This window comes from Arachis ipaensis, chromosome B10, assembly GCF_000816755.2.
Source record: "Arachis ipaensis cultivar K30076 chromosome B10, Araip1.1, whole genome shotgun sequence".
In the NCBI taxonomy this organism is placed as follows: Eukaryota; Viridiplantae; Streptophyta; class Magnoliopsida; order Fabales; family Fabaceae; genus Arachis; species Arachis ipaensis.
The window spans coordinates 97,901,644-97,920,423 of record NC_029794.2 but is presented as its reverse complement, the minus strand read 5'-3'; the positions used below and the strand labels follow the sequence as shown (position 1 = coordinate 97,920,423).

Genomic DNA, 18,780 nt, shown 5'->3' with positions numbered 1-18,780 from the left:
CTCACCGACGCTCCAGATGCCGTTCGCTGCAAAGCCTTTCCAACAACTCTCACGAAGACAGCAATCAGATGGTTCGACAACCTACCTCCCAAGTCCATCTCAAACTTTGACGACCTGGCCAAAAAGTTCCTGGCCAGATTTTCCATCCAAAAAGATAAGGCCAAGCACGCCCCCAGTTTACTAGGGATCAAGAAAGGAGATCGAGAAAGCCTCCGCAACTACATGAAAAGATTCAATAAAACATGCATGGACATACAAAGCTTACCAATAGAGGCCGCCATCATGGGACTCATCAATGGCCTACGGGAGGGACCTTTTAGCCAATCTATATCAAAGAAGTACCCTACCTCCTTAGACGAAGTACAAGAGCGAGCAGAAAAATATATCAACATGGAAGAAAACGATCGGTTGGGAGAAGCCTCAAAATCTGGGACCCCCTACCGAGATAAAGACAAGGAATCCAAAAGAAAAGAAGATCGATAAGGGGAGAAAATAAAAAAATACCATAATTACACTCCTCTTAGGGCATCCCTGGTCGACGTATATAAAGAAGTCTGCCACACAGAGAAAATCCCCCCAGTGCGGCCACTCAAAGGCAAAAGAGGAGGAGGAAACCGGAAGGAATACTGTGAATACCATCGAGTCCGAGGGCACTCCACCAACGAGTGCTTCGACTTAAAAAATATCATAGAAAAATTGGTAAGAGAAGGAAAATTAGATCGATTTCTGGCCACCCGAGATGATGACCAAAGAAAGAGACGAAGGGACGAAGATGCCGGACGAACTGAACGATCACCTCAGACACCAGAGAGACACGTCCACATGATACACGGCGGATTCGCAAGAGGTGGGATCTCCAAATCATCTCGCAAAAGATATCTCAAAGAAGTATATCATGTCAAGGGAAAGGAGGAAGCATCCGACATCCCTGCGATAACATTCACTAAAGAGGATGCATCCAGCATCATCCCGGGACACGACGATCCCATGGTCATCACTATCATACTGGCAAACGCCAATCTACATCGCACATTAATAGACCAAGGGAGTTCCGCCGACATCTTATTCAAAACTGCCTTTGACAAGCTCGGCATGGAAGAGAGGGAGCTTAAGGCATACCCAAACAGCTTGTTCGGGCTAGGAGATACCCCAGTACAACCACTGGGATACGTATCACTGCACACAACCTTTGGAAAAGGGAACCAGTCCAAGACACTCAAGATAGACTACATTGTGGTCGACGTGAGTTCAGCCTACAATGCCCTAATAGGTCGGACCACACTAAATCAACTTGGCGTAATAGTCTCGACCCCGCATCTATGCATGAAATTCCCAACTACAGAAGGGATAGCTACAATAAAAGCAGATCAAAAGATGGCGCGCCGCTGTTATAACGAAAGTCTAAACCTCAGAAGCAGAGGAGAAGAGTTTCATATAATTGAGCTTGGCGGAGTTTAGCAACGAGAAAAACTCCGTCCGCAGCCAGAAGGCGAGATAGAGAAGGTTCAGATCGGAGACACCTCGGACAAAACAACTAATATAGGAACGATCCTAAGAGGAGACTCAAAAGAATTACTGATACAATTCTTACGCGACAATGTCGATCTCTTCGCATGGAAAGCCGCAGACATGCCAGGCGTAGACCCCAAGCTAATGTGCCACAAGTTGGCGGTCTATCCAGGATCTCGGCCGGTGCAGCATAGACGAAGAAAACTTGGGCCAGAGCGATCCCAAGCTGTGGAAGAGCAGGTACAGGCACTACTGGAGGCAGGATTCATAAGAGAAGTCAAGAATCCACTATGGCTAGCCAACGTCGTCTTGGTGAAAAAATCAAATGGGAAGTGGCGAATGTGTACCGATTACACCGATCTCAACAAAGCCTGCCCAAAAGATCCTTACCCACTCCTAAGTATCGATGCTCTGGTAGATGCTTCCTCCAGATATAGATACCTCTCGTTTATGGACGCATACTCGGGATACAACCAAATCCCCATGTATCCACCAGATCAAGAAAAGACCTTGTTTTTAACACCGAAAGCAAATTACTGCTACATCGTGATGCCTTTCAGTCTCAAGAATGCGGGAGCTACTTATCAAAGGCTAATGAATAAGGTCTTCTCAGATCACATCAGAAAAATCATCGAAGTCTATGTGGACGACATGTTGATAAAGACACAAAGCGAAGATACGTTATTGTCCGACCTGGCTCAAGTGTTCGACACTATAAGAAAGCACGACATGCGACTCAATCCCGCAAAATGCACCTTTGCAGTAGAAGCAGGCAAATTCTTAGGTTTCATGCTCACACAAAGAGGAATTGAAGCAAACCCAGATAAATGTCAAGCCATACTCAATATGAAGAGCCCCACCTATGTCAAAGAAGTACAGCAACTCAACGGGAGGTTGGCTGCCCTATCCAGATTCTTAGCAGGAGCAGCGATAAGATCTCTCCCCTTCTATGCTACTTTAAGGAAGGGAAAATAGTTCGAATGGACGACGGAATGTGAACAAGCCTTCCAAGACTTCAAGGAATTCTTAGGACGGCCGCCTATCCTATCTCGGCCACGAGAAGGAGAACCGCTCATATTATATCTCGCGGTAGGAAGCCGGGCGATAGCCTCAGCACTAGTCAGAGAAGATGAAAGTGGGCAACAACCCGTTTACTTCATTAGCAAAGCGCTACAGGGATCCGAGCTGAACTACCAGAAAATAGAAAAGTTTGCCTATACTCTCATTCTAACATCTCGACGACTTCGCCCGTACTTCCAGGCTCACACCATTAAGGTTCGAACTAACCAGCCCATAAAAGGAATATTGCAGAAAATAGATTTAGCAGGAAGAATTTTACAATGGGCAGTCGAGTTATCAGAGTTTGACCTCTAATATGAAGCTTGGACGGCCATCAAATCACAGTATCTGGCCGACTTTATCGCAGAATTCACAGATGCCCTGGAAACCCCCACAAAATGGAATCTCTATGTGGATGGTTCTTCAAATAAAACTGGAAGCGGCACAGGCGTGATAATAGAAAGCAACCAAGGAACCCAAGTTGAGCTCTCCCTCAAGTTCGGGTTCCCGGCCTCAAATAACCAGGCGGAATATGAAGCATTATTAGCTGGTTTAAAGCTGGCTAAAGAGGTTGGAGCTCAAAAATTCAACATTTACAGCGATTCACAAGTGGTCACATCACAAATAACAGGGAGCTATCAAGCCAAAGATCCCACCATGAAAAAGTATTTGGATAAAACCAAGGAACAGTTCGGACAACTCGGGGAATATAAGATCTGCCACATACCTCGCGAACAAAATGTCCGAGCTGACGAACTCTCGAAACTAGCCAGCACCAAACCAGGGGGCAACAATAGAAGCCTCATCCAGGAAATATTACAAAACCCGTCAATCTCGGAAGAGAAAAAAGTCCTAGCCATAACAAGTCAGGACCAAGGATGGATGACCCCCATAATCAACTATCTCAAAGCAGGAACACTCCCCACAGAAGAAAAGGAGGCAAAGAGGTTAAAAAGGGAGGCACAGTACTACACCATCATAGACAACATCCTGTACAAAAGAGGGATCTCAATACCATTACTAAAATGCGTGCCGACCTCCAACACAAAGAAAGTGCTAGAAGAAGTACACGGCGGCATTTGTGGCAATCATCTCGGAGCACGAGCTCTCGCCAAAAAGGTACTCCGAGCGGGATTTTCTTGGCCGACTCTACAGAAGGAAGCTACAGAATTTGTAAAGACATGCCCACCATGTCAAAAATATGCCAACTTTCACATCGCCCCGCCAGAAGAGCTCATCAGTGTAATTTCGCCCTGGCCGTTTGCAAGATGGGGACTCGATCTTCTCGGCCCCTTCCCCCAGGGGTCAGGACAAGTTAAATTTCTCATAGTAGGGGTAGACTATTTCACAAAGTGGATTGAGGCAGAACCCCTAGCCAATGCCACCGCTCAAAGAAGCCTGAAATTCCTATATAAAAACATTGTCACAAGGTTCGGGGTTCCATATTCAATAACCACAGACAATGGCACTCAATTCACAGATGCAGGCTTCAGAAAACTAGTAGCCGACCTAAATATAAAGCACCAGTACACCTCCGTTGAACACCCACAAGCCAATGGACAGGCCGAAGCTGCCAACAAAGTCATATTGGCCGGGTTAAAACGGAGATTACAAGATGCAAAGGGAGCTTGGGCAGAGGAGCTTCCACAGGTCCTATGGGCATATCGAACGACGCCACATTCCACCACGAAGGAATCCCCCTTCCGGTTAGCATATGGAATAGAAGCAATGATCCTAGTAGAGATCGAGGAAGGATCGCCTAGGGTGGTTCATTACAATGAGGGAGCAAACTCCCAACTTCAGAGGGAAGAGCTTGACCTACTACCTGAAATCCAAGAAAAAGTTCGGATCAGGGAAGAAGCACTAAAGCGTCGAATGGCTTCCAGATATAATCAAAGGGTAGTGCCGAGAAGTTTCACGGAGAATGATCTCATCCTAATCCGAAATGATATCGGAACAACTCGACCAGGAGAAGGAAAGCTGGCAGCAAACTGGAAAGGACCCTACCGAGTCGTAGAAATACTTGGGAAGGGCTACTACAGACTGTCCGAACTCGATGGACGAGAGCTTCCCAGATCATGGCACGCCTGCAACCTAAGAAGGTACTACAGTTAGAAAAGGTAAAAGATCTCATTATTGGATGCACTCTTTTTCCTAAAAAAGTTTTTTAACGAGGCACCAAGTTGAGACTCAGACACTATCCGACTTAAAGGGATGAAAAATTCCCATATGTATATATTTGCACTTTCCTTTGAATAAAATATATTTTTTAGATATTCTACAAGATCTCAAGACGCATTAATCTGAAGCATTCATCGTCCGATTATAAAGCAACAGATCGGCGGAAAGTGAAAAACAATTTCACTGCACGATCACGATAAAGATAAACCGTCCGATAAAGGTGAAAATGCGATTCACCCAAAAGACGATCTAGAGATGACAACCACTTTCTACAAATCAGCAAAGATGAACACAGAATAATGTAAGAAGTTATCAAAAGTGATCCAAAAAAGAACCTAACGAGGTCTTACGGATTGCTAAAATAATAACTTAAAGACTGGCCGATGTTAAGAAGTCAGACCAAGTCAACCCAAGTTATAAGTAAACCCTGGAAAGAGGTCTGGCCAACCCTATTAAAGAGGATTACTTTAACTTAGAAGGGCTCGACATGACAAAGTCAGCCCAAAATGAAAAAGTTATAAAAGTAGTCCCTGAAAGAGACCTGACAAAGGTCCAAAAAAGAGGACTACAAAAATAACTTAGAAAGAGGACGACGCAAAGAAGTCGACCTCCTACAAACAAGTTATAAAAGTAATCCTTGAAAGAGACCTGACAAATGTCCAAAAAAGAGGATTACAAAATAACTTAGAAGAGATCGACCTAACGAAGTCGATCTCCTACGAAAGAAAGTTATACAAGTAATCCCTGAAAGAGACCTGACAAAGGTCCAAAAAGAGGATTACTAGGAATAACTTAAAAACGAAAGCTACAGCTTGGACCGACAGGAGAAGTCGGACCAACAAAAACTACAGCTTGGACCGACAAGAGAAGTCGGACCAACGAAAACTACAGCTTGGACCAACAAGAGAAGTCGGACCAACAAAACTACAACTTGGACCAACAAGAGAAATCGGACCAAAGAAAGCTAAAGAAGGACCAGCAAGAAAAGTCGGACCAAAAAGAAACAAGCGCTAAAAGGGACATAGCTTTACCCAATAAGCCACCCGACAAGGCTAACGAAATTGTTCAAGACTAACTAAAAAGGTTCCACCAAGAACACTAAGAGTTGTCGAACGAAAGTCGTCCTACCTCAACCAAAAAGGAGACACCACAGACAAGTCGAAAGAAGGCCGAAAAGACCTCTCAAACAAATTATGCAAAAGATCGACATGATAGCATCGGTCAACTACAAATAAACTTGGAAAAGGACAACATAAGAGAAGCCTGTCATGGATTGACACTTAAAAACAGCTCAAAAAGGCTGAGCAACAAGGCCTCAACATTCTCAAAGCGCATAAAGAAGTGCAAGCAAGCATGACATAAAATACCAAGCTTCAGGGTCAAACCCGAAAAAGCTTAGAAGCTACTCGTTGCGTTTGTTTTAATGGGTTGCTAAAAGCAACCAAAAAGAGTGTCATCAAAGGATACCAACCACAAAGTAAAAAGTTAAAATCCCACAAGCCGGGCCAACTACACAGATATCTAAAAACTAAAGATCAGAAGACTTTTTAATAGCACCAGTCTGAGGAGAAGGAGGGCGAGCCTGGAGAGGAACAGCATCCACAGTACCATCGTCCCGGTTTAAGATCTGGCAGTCAGGATCAGAAACAGGAGGGCCGACCTCAGCAAGAGGAACAGTAGGAGTTGACACCTTGGCAGAAGAAACAGGGAGAGGTTCAACATCGTCATCATCCTCATCATCAGGGACAACCTTACCATTCCTAATGACATTCTCCAGGTTGAAGAGAGTGAGGTCAGCCTCGGGAGCAATAATCCGAACCTGCTCCTTCAGGTTCTCGTAAGCAACAGTCACACTGCCAACGAGATGACCTTGGAGCTCAGAGTAATCAGCTCGGGCATTCTCCAACTCCTTCCTCAGGCGTACCACCTTCCGATAAGATGTCACATAACTGTCCTTATGTCTCATAGCCGTATCCTCGGCCAGCCTCACCGAAGCCGCCAGAGAGAGGGAACTCGCCTTCTCATTCTCCAGATCCTTCTCCAACTTGGCTACCTTTACCTCAAGCTCTTCCTTCAGGCCCTTCATCTGGTCAAACTCCTGTTTAGCCTCCTCCATAAATTCCTTAGTGGCATGGAGAAGAAGATTCTGAGCAGTTCGGTACAAGGCAGCCCCCATGTATGCCATTTTAACACTGTTTCGGATCATAAAATCCAGATGGCGAAGGATTGACACATCATCCATGGGGAAGGTACCATAGGGACCGATCTGCAGATCTACGAATTCGATTGCATTAAAATCAGGGGCATCAAGGTTGAAGACCTCAGTTGTTTTTTGTTTCTTGTTGGGAGGAGCACCAGAAGTAGCAGCTGAAGACTATGGAGGCTCAGCCAGACAAACTCGAGGAGTGGGGATCACTTTTCTCGGCCCAGGAGAACTCGGCATGGGAGGCTTCACTAGCACTTGGGAAGATCCCTCCCTGGCTGCCTTGGCCGAGATGTTCTGAGCAGCAGCAGCCTTCTTCGCTTTCTTGTAGGCCTTCATGGAATCATTATTTTTCGACATCTCTGAAAGAACAGAATCAACCATAACGACAAGTTACAACACAGGAAAAGAAAAGCTCAGAAAGCAAGTATAAAAACAAATCAGATAGTACCCAAAGCAGTTCGAACCAAAGACGGATCACTCAAGAATCTTTTTGTATCCAGATGGGGTGGTTTCCCCCACAAATCCTCTAGAACAACCACAAAAGCCCGCTCAACCTCATTAAGCATCTCCCATGTATAACGTGGCACTCTCACATTCTTTTGCCACTCTAGAGGAAAAGCAGGCTCATCATTTTCATCAAGAAAAAAGGGGCGGACCCCCTCAACAGCACGAACGCGGAAGAAATAGTTCTTAAAATCTTTAAAAGACTCATCATACATGGCAAAAACTTTATGCCCCTGGGCCGACCTAAAAGAAACCCATGACGCTTTCTTTTTGGAGGAACCTCTGGGCTTGGCCGAGACGAAAAGATAAAGGAAAAGAGTTTCAGAAGGTGCTATGCCTAACTCTTGGCAAAGCAGTTGAAATATTTTGATAAAGCCCCAGAAATTCGGATGAAGCTGGGATGGAGCAATGTTACATGACCACAACAGGTCGGTTTCAAAAGCAGTAAAAGGAAAAGTAACGTCTAACTGGCTGAAGAAGTATTCATAAGCGTAAAAGAAGGGACGCTCCCCCTCGATGAAAGTAGAAAATCAAGCCCTCTCATCGGAATCAGGAGCTACGAGTTCATAATCCCTCTCCCGGGCACTGCTACTACAAATCCTATGACGCTTCCTCAGTTCTACACAAAATTCAGCATCCACGACAGAGACACACATTAGGACAAGGGAGTCCAGCCAATCAGACATCCCCTCAGGAACTTTGGAAGACACCTCTATAATGTTATTGCGAGAAGACATGACGGCGACTAATCCTACAAATAAGAAACGAAGATTGGATTACTAAAAAATATCTCGAACGAGAGGCAAAACAACTCGACAAAAATGACACAGGCAAAAGGAAAACCCCAAGACTCAAAACCAAAGTCCTGGGGCATCCTTTGGAGGCAGAAACAAGGAAAGGTTTCAGGAAATTCCTACAGCTTACGAAGGTCTCAAATAAATGCAAAGGAAGCAAAAACACAAAAAGCCACTATCTTTCTATAGTTTCACCAAACAAAAGGGCATAGCAAAAAAGCCGAAAGCAGGAAAATCGTCAAAGACACAACCTTTTTTAGAAACAAAAATCATCATTTCAAATACAATCATCAAAAGCACAAGCGGAAGCGACGGCAACATGCAAAACTCTAAAGGCATCAAGCAGCAGAGAAAGTCAAAGAAATCACACAAAAAGACGAAGAAATCCCAGAATACACAACAATCAGGCACAGTAAAACAGAAAAATCCAAACTTTCTCCAAATCAGACTTTCTCTAAATCAGATAAGAAAATGACGTAGAAGAAAGGGAAGGAGAAAACCAACCTGGAACAAAAGAGAAGCTGCAAAAACTAAAGACGGGAAAATGGAATCAACCCAGAGAATCGCCAAATGACGCTATCACGCAAAGAAAGGCAGAACGATGCGGATGAAAACAGAAAGTGAGAGAGTGAAGGAAGAAGTTACGAAGGAGAAAAATCGTTTTTTGATCAAAAGATTCAAAATAAAAACCAAGGGAAACGGGCAATTAAAACCAATTAATGAAGGTATTTAAACCCTCGCATATTCCCATAGTCAAAATATTAAATGCAAAAGCGCGCGCTTTCAGAAGAAGCGAAAGAAGAAACGTTCCACATTCAAGAAGACTCTACAAAGAAAGGAATCAACAAAATGCTTGAGTTCGGCTTCACTAAAAAGGACCAAAGCCAAGGATTCGACCTCAACAAGAAAGACCGAGCTCAAGCAGGGGCACTGTTCATATCCTGGGTCGAGCTATCCGACCCGGGATGATCGGCGACAAAGCGACCGACCTCTTCAGGTCAGACTATCCGACCTCTTCTCAAAAAGAGCTCGGCCAAATCGACAAGAAGGCCCAAGAAGGCCCTAACGAAGGAACACAGCCCAATCCAAAGGTAGTCCAAGCCTATAAAGATAAGGGCGGTTCCATTGAAGATACGCTGACCTCACCCAAAGATAAAGATAAGATAAGATAATATAACTAACTTATCTTATCTAAAAAGGTCACTCCACACCATTATAAATACACTGGAGCACCCAGGTATAACTCATACTCTGATTCTACTAAAAACCTGTTTAATACCCATGCTAACTTAAGCATCGGAGTCTCTTGTAGGTACCCCTCACCCTCCGGTGACCAAGGATCAGAGGTGCAACCAGTCCAACAAGTCGGACACAACAGCTTCGGCTGCAACCAGCCAGTCGGACACGTCATCTTCGACCAGTACAGAAGATCTCATCCGAGACCGACCTACAGTTTCAGGTAACCCTCGGAACAGTACCCATTATGGCTAGCCAATGTGGTGTTGGTCAAAAAGTCAAATGGAAAGTGGCGGATGTGCACCGATTACACCGACATCAATAAAGCCTGCCCAAAAGATCCCTACCTACTCCCGAACATCGATAGACTAGTTGACGCTTCATCAGCCTATCAGTACCTCTCCTTCATGGACGCTTACTCAGGATACAATCAAATCCCAATGTATCAACCCGACCAAGAGAAAACATCATTCTTAACCCCAAAAGCAAACTACTGCTATATAGTCATGCCCTTCAGACTCAAGAACGCAGGGGCTACCTACCAAAGACTGATGAACAAAGTCTTTGCCAATCACATTGGGAAGCTAATGAAAGTTTATGTCGATGACATGTTAGTAAAGACACAAAGCGAGGAAACGCTGCTATCAGACCTCACGGAAGTGTTCAATACCATAAGAAAGCACGGGATGAGACTTAATCCTGCAAAATGCACCTTTGCAGTAGAAGCTCGCAAATTCTTGGGCTTCATGCTCACCCAAAGAGGAATCGAAGCAAACCCAGATAAGTGCCAAGCCATACTTCGCATGAAAAGTCCGACCTGTGTCAAGGAGGTCCAGCAGGTCAATGGAAGACTAGCAGCTCTGTCCAGGTTTCTAGCCGGATCAGCCTTAAGATCTCTCCCCTTCTTTGCAATATTAAGGAAGGGACAGAGGTTTGAGTAGACCCTAGAATGCGAGCAAGTCTTTCAAGATTTCAAGAAGTTTCTGGGGCAACCACCTGTCCTTACCCGACATCGGGAAGGTGAAGAGCTCACACTATACCTCGCAGTAGGGAGTCGGGCAATAGCCTCAGCACTGGTCAGAGAAGACGAAAGCGGGAAACAACCCATCTACTTCATCAGTAAGGCTCTACAAGGGGCTGAACTAAACTATCAAAAGATAGAAAAGTTTGCCTACGCCCTCATACTCACTTCTCGACGACTCCGCCCATACTTCCAAGCTCACACCATTAGAGTGCTGACTAACCAGCCCATAAAAAGTATTTTGCAGAAAACAGATTTAGCCGGAAGAATCCTACAATGGGCGATCGAGTTATCAGAATTCGACCTCAAATATGAAGCTAGGACAGCTATTAAATCTCAGTACCTGGCCGACTTCATAGCAGAGTATACTGACACCCCGGGGACCCCCACAAAGTGGAGCCTTTATGTAGTTGGCTCCTCAAACAAAACTGGGAGTGGTACAGGCATCATTTTAGAGAGCGATCAGGGAACACAAATTGAGCTCTCCTTAAAGTTCAAGTTTTTTGCCTCAAATAATCAAGCTGAATATGAAGCACTACTGGCTGGTTTGAGGTTGGCTAGGGAAGTGGGAGCCCAGAGACTTACCATTTTTAGCGACTCCCAAGTAGTTACTTCACAAATAGAAGGGAGCTATCAAGCTAAGGATCCAACTATGAAAAATACCTTGACAAAACCAGAGAACAGCTCGGACAATTTAGGGGATATGAGGTCTGACACATACCCTGGGAACAGAATGCTCGAGCTGATGCACTTTCAAAACTAGCCAGCACCAAACCAGGGGGCAATGATAGAAGCCTCATCCAAGAAACACTCCGAAGTCCATCGACCTTGGAGGAAGAAAAGATCCTAGCCATATCAGGACAAGATCAAGGATGGATGACACCCATAATCAACTACCTCAAGTCGGAAACGCTTCCCACAGACAAAAAGGGGGCAAAAAGGTTAGTACGAGAAGCACAGTACTACACCATAGTACACGACGTCCTGTATAGGAGAGGAATCTCTACAACCCTCCTAAAATGCGTCCGGACCTCCACTACAAGGGAAGTTCTCAAAGAAGTCCATAGTGGCATGTGCGGCAACCACCTCGGGGCACGAGCTCTTTCGAAAAAGGTACTCCGAGCTGGATTCTACTGGCCGACCATGCAAAAGGAAGCAACAAAGTTCGTCAAAATATGCCCCCATGTCAGAAGCACGCAAACTTTCACACCGCACCGCCCGAAAAACTCATCTGTGTCACTTCACCCTGGCCATTTGCCAAATGGGGGCTCAACCTCCTCGGACCCTTCCCCCTGGGATCAGGGCAAGTCAAGTTCCTTATTTTGGAATAGACTATTTTACAAAAAGGATTGAGGCAGAACCCTTGGCCACTGCCACCGCCCAAAGAAGTCGGAAGTTCTTATACAGAAATATTGTTGCAAGGTTTGGGATGCCACATTTTATTACCACAGACAATGGCACTCAATTCACCGACACGGGCTTCAGAAATATGGTAGCTGATTTGAAAATCAAGCACCAGTTCACCTCTGTAGAGCACCCACAAGCCAATGGATAGGCAGAAGCCACCAACAAAGTCACACTAGCCGGGTTAAAACAGAGACTACAGGATGCCAAGGGAGCTTGGGCTGAAGAGCTCCCATAAGTCCTATGGGCATACCAGACAGCACCACATTCAACCATTGGAGAATCACGATTCTGACTTGCTTACGGAATGGAGGCAATGATTCCCGTGGAGTTAGAAGAAGGATCCCCTAGGATGATCCTCTACAATGAAGATACCAACTCCCAAGCTCAAAAGGAGGAGCTCAACCTACTTCCATAAGTCCGAGAAAGAGTTCGGATTAGAGAGGAAGCCTAAAGCGTCGACTGGCTCTGAGGTATAATCGAAAGGTAGTCCAGCAAAGTTTCTCTACCAACGATCTCATCTTAATCCAAAATGATATCGGAGCAGGTCGGTCAGGAGAAGGGAAGCTAGCAGCTAACTAGAAAGGACCATACCGAGTAACAGAAGTACTAGGAAAAGGTTACTACAAGGTGTCCGACCTCGAAGGGCGAGAGCTACCAAGGTCATGGCATCCCTGTAACCTGAGAAGGTACTATAGTTTGATAAGATCTTAGGTCAAGATGCACTCTTTTTCCTGAAAAGGTTTTTTAATGAGGCGCTAGGCTGAGATCTAAGAAACTGCCCGATCTAGAAGGGTAAGTACTCGTATGTACATAATTTTATTTATTTCCTATTGTTATTTGAATAGAAGTCACCAATTCCCTAAAAATTTTCCTACCAAGACGCATTAATCTAAGCTCATAAAATGTAAAAATTCATCACCCGATTACAAAAAGGTCGACAAGGTGAAAACCAAATTCATCGCCCGATTACAAAGAGGTCGGCAAGGTGAAAGCGATAGAAGCAAGTTAATGCAAGAAGTTATAAAAAGTAACCTATAGAAAGCGACCTGACGAAGTCTGACTAAAAATGGATTACTAAAAATAACATAACAAGGCCCGACAAAAAAGTCGGACCAACGAAAGGATCATTGAAAAGGGATGAAGACATCTCACAAAGGCCAAAGAAAGGCTAAAAAGCAGAGACAGAAGTGCCTAGCTATAAAGTACAAGTCTTGCAAAAAAGATACTACTTAAAAGGCAAAAGCACAAACAAGAGCTAAAAAGTCGTCCAAACAAACTATAAAGAAAAGGTTCCCCTTGGAACACTACCTAAAAAGTTGTTGGAACATGACTAAAAAGCTCACGTCAAACATCAACCAAAGGGGCGACCTCACAAAGCAAGCATGACCTCGAAGAAATAATAAAGAGCCAAAAAGGTTGAAAGCAACTTGAGGCCCAAACGTGCTCAGCTAAAAGGGGAATAGCTCCGTTCAGCAAAGGAACAATCTCGAACTACGGCTACAAAGAAGTCATTCGAACTAAAAAGGTTCTATAGAACACTAAAAAGTCATCAGACAAGTTACTACACCAAGCCACCAGGATCACTTTGCCAAAGCAGAGGACAGACAACATAAACTCAAAAGGCATGATTCAAAGGGCAAGGGTAAAAAACTCACACTACAACAAGGAGGTCGGACAAGAAAAGTACCGAACCTCTACAAATCCGCAAGGGTTGCAAAAGTAAACCTCCAAGTATCAAATGTTCAACTAAACATATCCGCAAAATGCATCTGGTGCACGAAATTGTGATTCACACTTTTCACAACTCGTACCACTAACCAGCAAGTGCACTGGGTCGTCCAAGTAATACCTTACGTGAGTAAGGGTCGATCCTACCGAGATTGTTGGTTTGAAGCAATCTATGGTTATCTTGTAATTCTTAGTCAGGATATCAATTATAATTATCAGTTGGATTGCGGAAAATAAAAGAGCATGAATTAAATACTTGTTATGCAGTAATGGAGAATATGTTGGAGTTTTGGAGATGCTTTGTCTTCTGAATCGTGTCACGGATCATCACATTCATCATATTGAAGTGCGAATGAACATCTTAGATAAGAACAAGCGTGTTTGAATAGAAAGCAGAAATAACTGCATTAATTCATTGAGACACAACAGAGCTCCTCACTCCCAACAATGGAGTTTAGAGACTCATGCCGTCAAAGAGTACAAAGTTCAGATCTAAAAATGTCATGAGGTACAAAATAAATCTCTAAAAGTTGTTTAAATACTAAACTAGTAACCTAGGTTTACAGAAAATGAGTAAACTAAGATAGATAGTACAGAAATCCACTTCTGAGGCCCACTTGGTGTGTGCTGGGACTGAGACTTGAGCTTTACATGTGCCTAGGCTATTTCCAGAGTTAAACGCCAGGTTGTAACCTGTTTCTGGCGTTTAACTCCAACTTGTAACCTATTTCTGGTGTTTAACGCTAGAATACAACATGGAACTGGCGTTGAACGCCAGTTTATGTCATTTATCCTTTAGCAAAGTATGGACTATTATATATTTCTGGAAAGCCCTGGATGTCTACTTCCAACACAATTGAGAGCGCACCATTTGGACTCCTGTAGCTCCAGAAAATCCATTTTGAGTGCAGGGAGGTCAGAATCCAACAGCATCTACAGTCCTTTTTTAGCCTGAATCAGACTTTTGCTCAGCTCCCTCAATTTCTGTAAGACCCAGAACTTTTGAAAAGTCTTATTATGATCAAGTCTTAAATCATATAGTTATTTATAGCCTTAATTTCAGAGATTATTTTATTAAAGGTAATTAAGGCAGGTTTTGGTTTATTGAATTTGAGATAAGTTATGATTATTGTCCAATTTTATAATTATTGGATTATTTTCTATATTTAAATTATAAAGTTGATAGTTATGAAATAATAAGGATTTTATCTGATTTGGACTAGATAATTAATATTTTAAATATTAATATTGCTATTTTGGAAAATGAAGAAATTAAGTATATTATTTCTAATTATTTGGTTGGAACATTTTATTGAAAATCATTTGTAAAAATGAGGAACAAATAGTATTTTCTATATACAATTAGTGTTGGATTTAATTTGGATTTCAATTACTATATTATCCCTATTTTTGAGTGAAATTACAAAAGTAACCCTAGCCATAAGTTTCAAAAATGAAACCCTAATCCTATACCCAGCAGCCGCCACCTTTCTTCTTCTCCTCAGCAGCTGCAACCCCTCTTTCCCAAGCAGACACACACACGCACAGCTTCCCCCACAACCCAGCAGCTGCGCAGCCCTATCCTAGCCACAACACACAGTTTTCTATCTCTCTTTCCATGAACGGAAAGCAATAGAAGCAGAAAGGGAGAGATGGAGCAGAGCTGCAATCCGGCGAGGGGATGAGCCGCGCGGTCGTCGGTCACCTCGGCGCCGTGCTCAGATCGCGTCCAGCCCTCATCGCCGCTGACCCGTGACGCTGCCTCCAGAACCGCGCGAAGGACAGAGGGAGGAGAGAGAGAGTTTGCGTCGGAGGAGAGAAGGAGCTCGTGCCTCACCGCCGTCACCATGGAGCCACGAGCTACGCAGGTCACCGCCGCGTCGCGTCGGAGAGGAAGCCTGAGACTGAGCGCCACTGGTAGAGAGGAAGACACGGGCTGGAGGAGCTGCATCCAGTCGCCGCTGTCGCGCCACTAACCGCCACCGTTCCGCCGTCGCCGTCAAAGGGGTTCTGCCAGGAGAGAGGAGACCGGCGTGCGTAAAGAAGGGGAGAGGTCCGAGGCTGAGATGGTTCCCGTCACTGCTGTCTGCCTCTGTCACTACCGACTTGCTGCTCCGCGGTGCTTAGCTGGAGCTTCTGCTACTGTCGTCGGGGTTCTGAGGCTACCAGAACCACCGCCAAAGCTTTTGCCCGTTTCTGTCGCCGGAGAACCTCGCTGCCGTCACTGGAGAACTCTTCCGGTAAGGGTTTTAATGGAGGTTTCTGCCTTTTTGGATTTCGAGGAGGTTTTAATGTTGTGCGGTTTTTATAGTTGACTCACCGGAGCTTTTGGCCGCTACCGGAGCTATTGCCGGGTCGGTCCAGAATTGCAGCTGCTTCATTTTGTTGTTTCGGTGAGTAATTATGTTTCGAAATTCCGCGTTAGTGTCCCGTACGTGTATTGAAGGCTTATGATATTAATGTTCTTAAGATTTAGTAACTGAGATTGCTTGTCGTAAATTAGAGCTGTTTATGCTGCTGCGGAAACGTGTGGGGCTGTGCTTTGAAGCTGCCTTTGGTTTTGGGTCGAGACGAAAAGAACTTATGAGGCGTTTGGATTATGAAATTGCATTTTGAGGTAGGGGCGCTTTCCAAAATCTATATTTTATATATTGGAATTATTACATATGGATATTGTTGTGGGAAAATATGTATTTGGTGATTGTATCAGTCCTATGTATTGTTTGATTGTTTTATATGATTATGGACGTTTGTTTGACTGGACTGTTGTGTGGTTTTGTGAAACGAAATGCTTTTGAAGTTGATTCTTTTAAAACTTGAGATTGAGTTTAATCCGTTGGAAATTGATTTGAGTTAAATGGATTTTCTTGAGAATGTGAAAAATAGAATACACTCTTGAATTCAGTCTGGCTTGCTTTAAATGATCTGGTTTTCGATACATGGTTGTTACTGAATCGTTTCCTTGAAACTTTAGGAACGTGTTTATTCGGCTGATAATGATTTGATTTTGAAATGGTTTTCTTGAAATATGGTATTGGGATTGACTGTTGGATTTTGGCCTGCCTTTGAATTGATTTTGGATTTTGGGCTATTGGAAAAGGATTGTGGAATGGTTTTGTTGGGACCCGAACCGGGTGGCAAAGTCCAAGTTTTAGGGGAGGTGCTGCCAAAATTTCTATAAAATCCGAGTCTTTATTGAATGTTGTCTGGAAAAATGATGAGTTAAAGGATTCTACTATTTTATTTGAATTATCAAGAAAAGGATGGTTCATGCTTTTGAAACGAATTATTAAAGAGGAAATTATGATTTAGTCTTGCTTCTTAAGAAAGGCATTGTACCTCTTTCTGGAGAAAGTTATTTAGAATGAAACTTATGTTTTAAAGCTATTTTAAATGTGACAAGGGCAATGCCTTTGAATTTGACTTGAGGGTTTCAATTAGAGGAGTTTCAATGACTTTGAAAGAACCTGAATGTCTATTGACAAGTTTCATTTTGAAATGTTTTGAGAAAGGTTTTAAGTACTCTTTGAATTCTGAATTCTTGCAAGACTAAGGCAATTTTGAACAGTTGAAATGCTTCAGAATTTATCATGGGGGTTGAAGTTGGTTTTGTCTAAGTAAAGGAAATGGCTTTGAAAGAAGTAAATGATTACATGACTCGGATTGGTTTAGATCCTATTTTACTACTCAAATCGGAAAGCCAAGGTTTTAATGATTTTAAATAAATTTGACGAAATGAGTTATGTTATTCTCCCCTAAAGACTTGGGACTCTGTCGAGAAACTTTGTTATAAAATCCCATTGTTGGATGGATGATTTTGAATGTTTCAAAATGAATCTTTAACTTTCCATGGTTATGGAGGTTTTGAAAAGAGGATGCCGAGAGTGGCATGGTTTTAAAAGGGGAATTTACCTTGAGTAAAAGTGGCTTATGAGCCTGAGATGATTTGAGAAATGAGATCTTTAAAGCCAAGGCTGAAAAGAGTTGAAACTTGATTTCAAAGTGAAATGATTTGGGAAAAAGTGATTTATGGCTTAAATGCCGATTTTATGAATTGATGATGTTGAATGTGGAAGTGCTGTTTTGTTGTGAGCCAGGATGGCTGTGTATAATTATACATATTGGTTGGTTCTGGATTGAACCGTGAGCCAGAATGGCTGTGTATGATATGAATATTGGCTGGTTCTGGACTGAACCGTGAGCCGGATAGCTGAGATGGATGTTGATCCATGGATGAGATTGAATGCATGTTTATGCTGAATCATTGATAAATGTGAATGTTGAACTTCCACTATCGGAGATAAGAGTTTCCCTGGGAGAAAGCAGTGGCTAGCCACCACGTGCTCCAGGTTGAGACCTGAAGCTCTTTTGACCCTATATCGTAAGTGTGGCCGGGCACTGTGAAAGTCCCGGATGAGCTTGCCCCCGTAAATATTCACCAGTGAAGGTGATGGATATGGATCATGATTATGATCAAGTTTATGATGAGTATAACTCGAGTTGGGGATGCGCGACAGAGGGACAGTCCAATGGTTAGCTACCAGGACTTGTCGGGTTGGCTCTATAACCGACAGATGATATCATCAGCCACTAGGGACAGGCATGCATCATATGCATCTATGTGACATTGTTTGGGTGTGCATATTATACTTGGTTTGCCTATGTGAATAATTGCTAATTGTTCTACTTGCAATAACTGTTTGTTTGTGCTTGCATCTTCCTATTTGTGTTTGCTACTGGGACTCTGTTGGACTGTGGTGATTGGTTGATGGTTGGATTGTTTGGGCCTAGGGCCGTGGTTGAAATGAGATGAACCGATGGTTGATTTCGGTTTTGTGTTTCTGGTTTGGAATAAAATATGAAAGGCTGTTTTGGTTCAGCATAGATAAACCGTTTTGAAAGGCTTTTGAGTTTTTGAAAATTGAACGGTTCTTCTTTCAGAAAAGAGTTTCAGACTTTACTTTTATTGTAAACCGTTGTTTTTGGAAAGGAGGCATAAGACGGTTATTAATCACTAGTACTGTTTATCTTCACGTATCCTATTACAGTAATTCCCAAAAATCCTCTACTGAGAACCCTTTCGAGGATGATGTTCTCACCCCCCTACATTTTTTCCCTTTCAGGATATGGGCACA

At 43.4% G+C, this 18,780-nt stretch overlaps 1 long non-coding RNA gene across 1 annotated transcript; it reads left to right on the top strand.

Moving 5' to 3' along the window:
* On the top strand, window positions 15,844-16,217 carry LOC110268304. The gene is made up of 3 exons (XR_002356488.1): window positions 15,844-15,885; window positions 15,957-16,038; window positions 16,149-16,217. It is a non-coding gene; the product is annotated as an uncharacterized LOC110268304 (long non-coding RNA).